This window comes from Pararge aegeria, chromosome 11 (assembly GCF_905163445.1).
Source record: "Pararge aegeria chromosome 11, ilParAegt1.1, whole genome shotgun sequence".
In the NCBI taxonomy this organism is placed as follows: Eukaryota; Metazoa; Arthropoda; class Insecta; order Lepidoptera; family Nymphalidae; genus Pararge; species Pararge aegeria.
The window spans coordinates 14,167,811-14,180,227 of NC_053190.1; the positions used below are offsets into that span (position 1 = coordinate 14,167,811).

General features: G+C 35.1%; 1 protein-coding gene across 2 annotated transcripts in view; it reads left to right on the forward strand.

The window, feature by feature from the left end:
- Window positions 1-12,417, forward strand: part of LOC120627196 (actin cytoskeleton-regulatory complex protein pan1) — a 117,417-nt gene that overhangs the window by 32,462 nt on the left and 72,538 nt on the right. The window lies entirely within an intron of this gene.

Here is a 12,417-nt window from a genome sequence, read left to right on the forward strand (position 1 = left end):
AGCTCGAGCGATTCTCATGAAATTTTGGGTGCATATTCGGTATGTCTGAAAATCGGACAACTATTTTTCATCCCCCTAAATATGGTCAGCTAGTCATTTTATAAAATCTTTTATTGATGTGAATATTTATGTTTGTTTTGATGTCATACGCAGGGCTAGTTTTTTCATAGGTAATTATCATAGTGATCATCCTCAACCCATTACTGGCCCACTACACGGCACGGCACGGCACGGATCTCATCCAAGAGTGAGAAGATTTTAGGCCACCACGCTGGACCAGTACGGTTCGGTGTCCTCCACAAGCTTTTGAGAACTTTGGACTGGAAATTTGGAAACTGGAACTGTCACATATTCAGGTTTCCTCACGACGTATTCCTTGACTGTTGAAGCAAGTAAGTGATATTTTCATTGTTTTATACGCACATAACTTAGATAAGTTGAGGTGCGTGCAACCACTAGGCTACCACCGCTTCACTACCATAGTAAATTATTCAAAATCATTTAATAAATAAATAAATAAATAAATAGTTTATTTTTCCGAATTTTTACAGTTTTAACAAGATTGCAAGTTTGGAACCTTCTTTTAGATGTAGTAATACTACACCTGTATCAGAAGACTCCGCTCTTCCATAACAATATACGTTATATGCGTAAAAGAAGTAAGTTGCGTTTTAAAATATTATATATTTAGGCAAATTAACGTTGTGCGTGTGTGTGCGTGTGTATGTGATATGTGGGTGAGTGTGTGTGTGTGAGTGTGTGTAAGTGTGTGTGTGTGTAATGAGTGAGAGTGTGAATGTGTATAATACGAATAATAGATGTGCTTCAAGTGATTATATAATACGCTTTAAAAGGTTTTCCACATCTTCGTAACTAAGAGATGAGAGGTACTCAACAAGAATTTTTCTGCAGGCATGTACGTTTAAGGGATTTATATTGAGTTTCTTATTAATCAAATTATACAAATAATGAGCTTGCCGTTGGAATTGATTACGGGCAAATTTAGTCCTGGCAGGATGTGTTTTGGCTACAATATCTTTACGACGTTTACGAAGACTGTCAATTGAGTGTGGCAGGGTTTTTTGCGTTTTTAGAACTGAGCGCAAAATGTACAGGCTTCTTACCGAAAGCAGCCCAGATAAGCTGTACAGCTGTGTTGTGGGAAACATATAATTTTTAAAAAGCATTACTTTGAGGAGAGATTTACATAAACTCTACCGAACATGGTGAACCTAGTTGCGACAGTGATTAAACGCAACGCTGATTACGCAATGGTGCCGATTAGTATAGTTGGTAACCGGAAGGGTTGCCTGATTTTTGAGGTAACCTAAGACGTTAATTTTCCCACTAGCCTCTGAGAGCACATTAAGCAATCAGATCATTTTAATATCAGCTGCATCTGAGATGCTAATCCGTAAACATGAAGACGCAAACAATTTTGGCCTCAAGGTACTGAGGCATGGAGTTTTATGGAGCGGCACACATTAGAAGGTACGCCAACCTTAAACCTTAGCCTGTATCTGCGTTTTGAGATAAAACCTTACGAAACTAATGCCCTTACATTTTTATGTAATGAATAGTTGTTGCTCGCGACGTCCTTTGCTTGAAAATTTTGATGTCTATGCCTATGACATCTGAACAACTTACCACAATGCGAACAAAAACATGTATCTCGCTCTATGAAAAGCAAAACCAAATCCATCCCACGTGAACCGTTCGTTTATTCGCGTTAAAAACTATCCTTTGTGCTTTTCCAGACCCGTTCAGTCGTACTATAGGTATTGAGTAACAAACATCCATCCATCCAAACTTTCGCATTTATAATATTACTAATAACCCGACTTTTTTTAAACTCTGTGGTACTTGGAATATCTTGTCATAACATCCAAATCAACCTTCCTATCAATTTTCACAGTTTTAATTGGACAGACCAAGCAGATGGCCCAACTGATGCTATTTGGAAAACCAAACACAAGCCACGGAGTAAACAGATCAACACTTCGCAGTGCACGCTAGGTCCATCCTGACTCAGGATGAGGCTTAACAACTGAGCATGTCTCAGGATTCCTGAGACATGCTTAGTTATTAAGCCTCATGTGCCTGTAACGCACCACTGACTTTACAGAGTTATGTGCCCGTGTCCCGTAGTCGTACGGTAATGAGTTGATGGTGATGATGATGTTGACGAACCCAAGAATCGAACCCTACCGAATCGATACTTTGTCAATCATTCTAACTACTAAAACAACCGAGGTTCAATATCTCATAAATAATCACAATCAGCGAATTAAGAAGTGAATGTTATATTCTTTGAAAAAGGATAGGTATATGTACAGATAAATTACAAAGACTATATGAATAGACCGTACATTTCAGAATCCATTTCAATATTCTGTTTCAAAAGAATTTCAGTTCGAATTTCGTTTCCACTTTCTTTCTTTGTAAACTATTGCTTTCGTATTACTATTTTTCTGTCTAGAGACTACAATGTCCCTGCACGTAGTCTTGTATGCAAATGTAAATAGATTCAACACTGCCATCTCCGCTTATCTGAAATGCATCTTACAAACTGTCACAATGTCCAGAATCCTAACGACTCAACTGAGACTTTCCAAGCACTTGGACAACTTTCTTTATCGCGCATGTACCTACCTATGTATTTATTTTATGTAAAGCAATATGTATAACATTAATTTATTTTCACCTTAAGTCATGCAATCGTAATGAAGCAATTATTCCGATTTCGGTTTTAAATGGTTATGAGTTTGCTTATTGCGCAAGCGTGTTATTAGTTTATTAATTATAATGTTACTAAATTAACATTGTGACTACCTTGATGTTTTAGGGTCCCTCCCTTCCTACTAAATCTCCGCTGTCCTTCCGTCGGTCTGTCTCTCTTTCAGTCTTAAAAATAAAAATATTAAAAAAAACGAAAATGAATTTCCACAAATAATTACTGAAGCATAGTCGCGAGCTCTAAATGTGATTGAAAATTCAAAAAAAAATCAAAATTCATTTATTTCAAGTAGGCCTAATATAAGCACTTTTGAAACGTCAAGTCTGTCTGTTTGTAGTGATTCTACCACCACTTCATTGGGAAGTGAAACCTGCCTACAACCTGCTTGAATTCGAGTGGTTATAGTTGTAACACGACTTCATTTTACTAATTTTGTATAACATACGAAAGTACAAGTAACTCTTAGCTAAGGTACATATTTTGGCAAAATGGATACCGAGCGTGATTATCTGCAGACACACGCTCGACTGGGTAACGGATGCCGAGAGAGAAAACATGAATAATTGTCCACCAGAACCGAGCTAAGTCAACAATGCAGCATACGGGCGCGATCGAGTAACGACAGTCACTTTCAGATATTTAAAATGATAATTGATAAGCCACATAAGGGCATTCTAGAAAGAATATTTTGAAGCACTTGACACTGTTATTTTATCAAATGACAGATTCCCACTTGAACGATCCTACCTGAAGATTCGTGTTAAAAGGTATCAAATGGTTTAACAGATTTATCTTTTACAAATCACCCTAAGCCACGTTCAAGTTAGAATTTTAATTGTTAGAATACAAACAGTGTCTACATTATGTTTGCTTGTATATATTTTATTTTCTGCATTTTTGTGGTCTACAATGAAAGTGTGAAATCTTTTCAGCAAACTTAAACTGTAAACAAAAAAAAATATAAAATGGCCTCTGGTTTCTGCATTCAAACTAATCGCTTAATAATTATTACATCGATCGAATAACCCAAACAAGTTCGATTCTGTAACAGCCCGACTGGAGGACAGACAAAAATTTGTCTTGGCAAATCTTCAGAACAACTAAAGTGATTTAACGGACTCTGGAGTGACATACCGAGCCGCTTTAGCGTAAACACAAATTTTACAAGAGAAAGTTCATTCGTATAATTACACCGACAAATGTACTGTTAATTTAAAATTTAACTTATCTTGCTAAATTATAATTTAATATAAAACTTTAAATTTAAAACCAATATTTTATCTGTAAAAATTTGAAAAGAAAAACTCTAAAATGCCAAATTATTTAATTATCATATCGATACAAGTCGGCGTTAACGGTTCAATATCCAATACATGCAAATGATTGTGTCTCGTACTTTGTAGAATCAGCTGTGTGATCTGACGTATATGCAAATATAATAAATGTCGCATGTATAGATTACCTCCAACAGAATCTATTCAAATTGTAACATAAAGAAGATAGCATCGGTAAAGCTACCCAAGTGTGTATAATTTTTCACTTGCAATAAATTTAACTAATCATTCTGAGAAAAATCTGATAAACTGAACACAAAAGGACATTGCTACAAAAACTCCATTCATCGCTTATGACTAAGTATATTTTGAATTAGCTTAAAGAGCAATAAACTTAAACATAGTCCGCACCTACTGTCATATGTACAGTAACGTAGTACATAAGGGCTTGTCTAGTCTTTGCAGAACGTGACGTTAGCCGGCCTTGGTGCTCGGCTTATGATCGTGGTCTGAGTCGGCTGCGTTCGCTCTTTGCAGCTATCTCTATCGCACTCAATGGCTACCTTTCAAAACATCTCGAATTTCCACACGCTATGTTCGAGGAAACTGACTCAGCTGTGTTGTTGTAGGAATATCAGTAAAGCCAAAACGAGCCTTATTCACAAAGCCTCAAGTTAGATTTCCGGATGAACTTACTGGGGAAGCTAATGCTTACAAGCCTCGTATACGTCAGAATATAGTTCTTTCTCTTTTTGTCAGTCTCGCACAGCTGCCTCCGGTCAGTACATTTGAGGCGTTCAAGTGTTAAGGACGATTGTGTGGAATAAACGCGCTTCAATCGCTGCCGAAAAATATCGAACTGTACGAGATACAAATTATCTGTGATTTCAATTGTATCTCCTTGCAATAAAAATTGAGAGTGATAGTATAAGTGCGGTGTATTACGAAATATATATAGGTTTCCGTTTAAAATCGAATTCTGTTATAAACCTGAGTATAAGGGTATTGTTTCCCGAACATTGAAAGTTTGTATAATGTCACCCGAGGAAACAGTGTCGGAAATCAGTCTGTATGCAGAGTAGGGAACGGTAACAATTGCTTGTGAGTGCGTGTTACGGTCTCGGCTCAGTGGTTCGGTCGTCAGTGTCGCCCAGTGCTGAATTGTCAGCTGCATGTTCTAGCCCAGTGACTGATGGGAAAATTTGTGGTCGGGGTGCGTCAAGGAGGGCGTCATGCAGCCCATCGCAGTTACGACTAGCGATCGTGGATACCAGCAAAACGGCGGGCTCAGACACACCAACGGCTCTAGCACCACAGGTTGGCTACTTTGATTTTACGACTAATTACAAAATTGTACTATTCCACCTTCCTTATGTTATAACACCGGTATCCACCTCATTATCTTTCGAATAGGGTTACCAAAAGTACTCTAAAATAGTGCTATTCTCTTTTTCATGTAAATGTACTTTATAATGATAACGCAAAAAATACACTTTTATGCAAAATGTTTGATAAACTAATACCAGACAATGGATGTGCATCATCCATCGTCATAAAGCAAAAAAATAACTTTTTCGTGTTAATATGTTGGTATCCCCAGGACAAACGCAGACATTTTTTGAATGCAGCCACCAGTCACGCCAAAATGTAGTTTTAGAATGTACTGAAGTCATACACTGTTTATCAAATGATGATAAATTGTTTTGTTGCAATTGTTTTGGGCACAAAAATACCTTTTTAAATTAATAATGTACTCTACTAAAGTGATGGACTCTTGTTTTTTAGCAAGTTGGCAACATAAATTTACCCTCTCTGAAATCATTTGGCAACACTACCTAAATTATTAATTATAATACCACTCTATTAACAATAGTAAGCGAAAAATTAAAATATAATTACCGAATTATAACTTTAGGACGGCTGTATCTACAATTGCGTTAACATTTTTTGAATTGGTGACAGTTCAAATTCAAATTTAAAAATTGAGCCTACATGAATAAAGTCATGTAGGCCCATCACATGTACTTATGAAGCTTTCATACATACTTACGTATACGTTTCCACTATTCTACCACTATTCTCACCTTATGGTTACTTAATATGCAGTTTGCAATAGAAAATAGTACCCGCTAATTACGCAGGTTATGGCAGTTGTTCATACACCCGCATTTTAACCGGAACGTTAATTATTTGGGTCGGAACCAAAGGCTATTGTACGTGTTTATGACTTTCTAGTTATTATTGTCATACTTATTTCGTAAACGTTTTAATAATACCAATACAATGCGGGTAATAGCATAGCATACATCATACGCTTGTATTTCGTTAAACCTATGTGTGATGACGATAGTTTCCATTTAGAAATTCTGTTCGCGAAACAGCGTACCTATTACTTAGAAGTCACGTAGGACCTGTTACGGAGTTTATCGTTATCTAGTAAATATTTTATTTATCTATCGTTAAAGGAAAGCTAACAAATAAAGTGATCAAAATCAGATTTACAAGACACTTATTACACACATTACAGACAATTATTTTCTTAATAATCAAAACACTACATAGACCGTCGCCTTAGATCGCACAGATTTATCATAGTGAAATTCATTTAAGTGTGTTTTTATAACTTAATTTTATAATAAAAACATTCATTTTCTTCTTCGTCATTGAGGGATAAAATATAGCGGTTGCAAATGCGTTTATAAATTAATAGATAATAAATAAAATATATACTACGACAATACACACATCGCCATCTAGCCCCCAAAGTAAGCGTAGTTTGTGTTATGGGTTTTTATGAATATACATACCCAAATATTTATAGTAAACATATAAACACCCAGACGCTGAAAAATATTTATGGTTACTTATTAAATTAACTGGAAAATGTTTGCGTGATGCCATTTCACATTTTCCAGTTAATTTAATAAGTAATATTAATTTATTACTCAGATAGTTATTAATATTTTAATTTTGAGTCTCAGTCATCAGTTTAACATGAGATTTATTTATATATTGACGGCCGATTGGCGCAGTGGGCAGCGACCCTGCTTTCTGAGTCCAAGGCCGTGGGTTCGATTCCCACAACTGAAAAATGTTTGTGTGAAGAACGTGAATGTTTTTTAGTGTCTGGGTGTTTATATGTATATTATAAGTATTTATGTACATTATTTATAAAAATATTCATCAGTCATCTTAGTACCCATAACACAAGCTACGCTTACTTTGGGACTAGATGGCGGTGTGTGTATTGTCGTAAATTTAATTATTTAGAAGACGTTTTATACCGACAAGAAAACACATTCAAGAAATATTGTACCGTAAAAAGCGGATGCAAGCAACTTGGTTTGCATAGAATTTCTGATATCCCGTGTCATTAAGAAATATTCCCGCAGTGCCCACGCCCATTTCCAGAAAGCAAACTACCGGCATAGCTAAAAGCAAATAAAATTCGATTACCAAATTTATCGATATAAATTAAAAAATTAAATACATTTTTTATTCCTTTTTAACCCTTTTTTTTTTTTTTTTTTTTTTTACGTTCGTGTTGGTATCCTCATGGATACCAACACACCCGGGGAGGTGCAATGGTTATGTCGGACTCTTACCGACTAAACCCCACGGTGTTCAAACACTTCGCCTGGTGACTGGGTTACGGGAACGCTTTCGCACACGACCGCGAATTCCTTTTTAACCCTGCGTTGTAAGGAATTATTAAAAACTTTGCAAGTGGTATTTCTTTACTGAAACCAAAATACCAATGTTTTGAGACATTACTTAAAAAAAAATGGTTTTTTTTTCTGTACGTGCAATAAAGACTTTCTATCCATCTCTCAAGATTTTTAATTTTCTAGTGTATCGAAAGAAATCGGTGCTATTTAGTATTTAACCAAAAGCTTAAAAGCCAAGTTATAACGGAAATTGGATTGACTGGGAAATTTTCACAGGAATGGGACTGCAAAATTACATAATTTCATACGAAGTTTCTTGCCCTGTTTAATCTTAACCGTTAAGCGTAGAATTAAGGATTTTTTTTGTAGTACACGTCTAGAGTGCTTAACGCATATTCTCTCAGGATTTAAATATTTTAAGTCCATCTGTTGGAGCTGTACTGTTTTAAATTGTCTGTCACTCAGTCAGGATAAGGCTTTTTATAGTTAAAGAAGGTTTTGAATGAAATAAGACTATTGTTACGGGTTCCACTCTTACTTGTCGCTATAGATACAGATGCCTTGAAGAATCTGGTTAATTAAAATTTTACGCTTTCAAATACTGATTGTGTTTATAAATTACTTGTTAAATTCGAACTAGTATTGACTAATGAGAATCAATTCTTAGAAGTTATTAATCTTCCAAGTTTGGTCATTTACTATTTGGGATTGAGGCGCAAAGTTTAAATCCGGGCCGTAGGTGACCTATTTGACAGCGCCGAGAATTTAATTATGAACTATAATACAACATTTATTACGTGTATGATGAATTTTAAAATATATTTTCAGCAAGAACCACCAACAAGTACAATACTACCAAGCTCTGTAGGCTGAAAGGGTAAATATGGCCGCTCACTAGGTAGCAGTATGAAAGTAGACTTTCCAACTTTCCGCTCAGTCTTTGTGGGCTTAAGGTGCAGTACTCATATTTTTAATGCACACATTAGCGAGCAAAGTATATTTAAAAATTAATTATAATAATATTAGGAATGGCTTTATTTCCTCTGTTGGACGATTACGTTTTTAAAGCATTAAATAAAGGCAACTATATGGATAATGTCGGCAAATTTATTTGTTTCTACATTCCTGTTCAAATCAATAACATCCAATAGAAATCTGAAGTATTGTTTTAGCGATGTTATGTACAAGAACATAATGTGACTGTTAAATAAATATTATCATGATCGAACGCTAGAATAGGATAGACAATAGGAGTTTTCTTGAAATTATAAATGAATACCATGAGGATGCAAATCATGAGCAGATGTATTAAAACGTGCATCTAACCTATGGTGATTAATATCTTCGTAATTGCCTATGTCAAGGTGTGGGCGCAGACGACTTTGCAGTGCCAGCGTCTTGGGTGCAAAGTTTGTGAATACGTCGTCAAGCTCAACCAGTTGAAGGTTAATGCAATAATGTGCTGTTGTGAAATGTATATTTTACAGTTGCATAGTATTGTTTGGGGGCATAGGCAACTGGGGAAAAATCGCTATTTCGTTATGACATTGACGCTTATAACAGGTTAATGTTATTGTTCATCCACATTGGAACGTCACTCGTACTTTACCCAGTGGGGCATAGATTTTAATTCTGGTAGTCTTGTGAAGTAAAATATAGAAAATTGAGACTAAAACTAACTATCTTGTGTAATGTTAAAGTAATTTGGATTGTTGCAGTCAATGATGCGTTAATAATTCTCGGGTGTTATAAAAAGAAAACCAGTTTGGTTTCCAGTTCTGTGATACATTCTACAGCTTTATTATTGCCGTTTACTCTAATAACTCGAGATTATATACGTTTTTAAGCAATTTTAGCTGCGGTTCCTGATGATGGTTTCCTTAACTTTTTACCTTTTAAGTATGTATATTCCGTCAACTTGTATTTTTCTAGTAAAATTATCCGGATTTATTTGTCGTAATTTAACTTTACCTTTAATATCGAAGGAGCTGTATAAAATTTATTCACATTTAAAATTGTGTTCTCATTGATACTAAGAAAAGAACCACTTGACTTGTTTTCCGGAATACAGAAAGGGCACGAAAAAATCTTAAACAATCTGGGTCTAGCTTAATCAATTTATATGAAAGGAGCGTGCAAAAGTTGTTGACGGTGATAGTGAAAAATTTCTTGTTTAATTTGTTTCTGATAAAATCAAACTAAAACGGGGTACGTTGTAAATACTCTTTATCTTCTTTCTTCTGCACCATATGTTGGTCGACCTTGTTGTTTATTTTTATTTTAATCGCAGGTACCGGATGCAGTTTCTTTTCTCATGGCGCTCACAACCCACCTGTTAAAAGTGCTAATTAATCATCTGTCCCGACACTCAATGTTAAAAGAAAAAAAATGGAATACAATTATGTGAACATTTAACATGCCCCACATAATTCAGATTAAAATAATAACGACGATGTTTTGTTTTGTTCAAATTTTATCCTTTTTTCATAGATTATCAGACAAGATGTGTCATGACAATGAAATTTCAGACGATAAATTTTTAACTAAATTGACATGTATGTGCAAAAAGCATAATTTTAGCATTTGCATATTTTTTAGGCACATATTTGCGTAACTGACCGTTTGTTGCGCTACGAAGAATTATTTTTTTTATAATTAATGTACTAGAAAGGGAAGTTAACGATTTCAAATCTGCTGATTCCTCTATTATGACTTTGTTCATTTTGAAAACTTAGGATTTTTGAGAGTGACAGAGTTAACCGTTAAATAGTTTTGTAGCTTTTAGTTTAAAGTCAAAAAATCTGTCATACACGTCGGACAAATTCCCCCGCTGATGAACAAGTTTTAGAATAAAAATCTTCGTAGATTTAACAAATTATCAGCTTTGACACTAAGCAATCACTTTTATACGAACCAAATACCAGAAAATAAATATGCTGGGTCACCTAAATAACAGTTAAACTTATAAAACTATTCTTTGCAGATTTCAAAAGTTATTTATTTTGTTGTCGCATTTTAAAATAAGTAATCATCGTCGTACAGCTCGGGACATTATGCAATTTTTCAAACATGTGTAATTATTATCGGCACGTGTAAGTAATCATGTGCCATTTGTTCAAGATAAGAAATATCGCTTAAAAGGTTATTAACCATTTGGTGGATACCTACGAACCCTCAGGCAGAGTTTGATTCGAAACTCCGACTTATAAATATAAATCAAAACGTAAATTTGGGTAGGTACTGAAATTCATTCTAATCTTATTCCTGAAATATTTTAGATATTAAAAATAAGCATTAAGGCCGCCTTTGCATGCCTGTAATCGTGTGTCAAGTATTTCCTCTGTTTCCTGGTCTTTTTATAATTCCTAAAATGAAAATTCTTGACATAACATACGTTATTATTTTTGTAAGATTCTCGCGACGTATTTTAAATTACAGCGATATCAATGTCAGCAAACGGATTTGCTTTGTGAAATACTGAATAGGTGTTCCAATACGCTAGAGAACTTATGTTTGTACTCATAAAGTTGTAGGCTCAGACAGTCTTATTGCAGGCGGTTTTTCATGCAAGTAGAATCGCGAAGGCGTTCATCTTGAGCGGCGACCTTGCAACGTCTGACATTGGACGCAGAGATTTCGTATAGCGTTTCGTTTGCTTTTTAAACCACAACGTAGGATGACCTTTGCGCTCGCGCACCAACCACAATACACCGTGCCCATTTCGTTGTAACCACTAAATGCATATTCAATACGGAAGTAAATAAATCTACAAATCTAAATTAAGCAATTGTAAAACTTAAGTAATCACAGTTTTCGCCACTGTAAAAGAAAAATATTGATTTATGGTTAAATTCTTTTAAATCAACTCCTTCAGCGACTACGTCGTAAAAAACGTAATCGTGCACTTATGTGAATTCCGTACCAGAATACAATATGAAATACTACATGGTATTCAAATCAAGCAAAACTCACCAAATGTTCAGCTTTTTTTTTTTTATTAATCGTTATGATATAAAGTACTGTAGAAAATCAGTGTAATACACAAAAAAACCGTAGTGAGCCTTTTACCAAAAGCCTTTTTAAAGAACTTAAGTGTACCTACATAAATTATTTATTTTTCTTTCTATCTTTCTCTGTTCTCATTCGTTAACAGAGCGAGTTACTTGAAGAGTCTCTGTCTTTGACACGTAACTTGAAACCTTCATGTTTCAGTTATTTTCGTTTACACTTTTGCGATTGGCTTTGAGTTCGTCCCCAGTAAGAATGTTATATATGTAAGGGTTAACCCTTATTATGTTGTAATTATAGTACTTATATATTATGAATTATTTCAATCACGCTAAAATTGTTCTACCAATTATGATTTGTGGATATACAAGGGTTGGCAAACGAAATCCTTAAAAGCGTTAAAACGCATTACGTTACGACGTTAGTAGTTCTCTTCTTTGGCTTTTCAAATGTGGATTATAGTGGGAGACGTTAATCGTCTAAAATGTCCCGCCCGCCTTGTGGATAAAAAAGTTATAAGTAGTGTATCTCGCAGAATTGTAAATTGATCGTCAAATTGCCTAGGCGGCTAACAGTTTCAACTGAATCGTATTATTGGCACCTTATTTGTACGGGTGCAGGTTCTGTTTCAAGTTTGCTTAGAACGCGTAACGCGGTTGGTGTTGTTTCGTCCGCGCTTTCTAACTGTTATCGGACGCTTTCGTCTCGGTAGCCGATACAAATACTATTA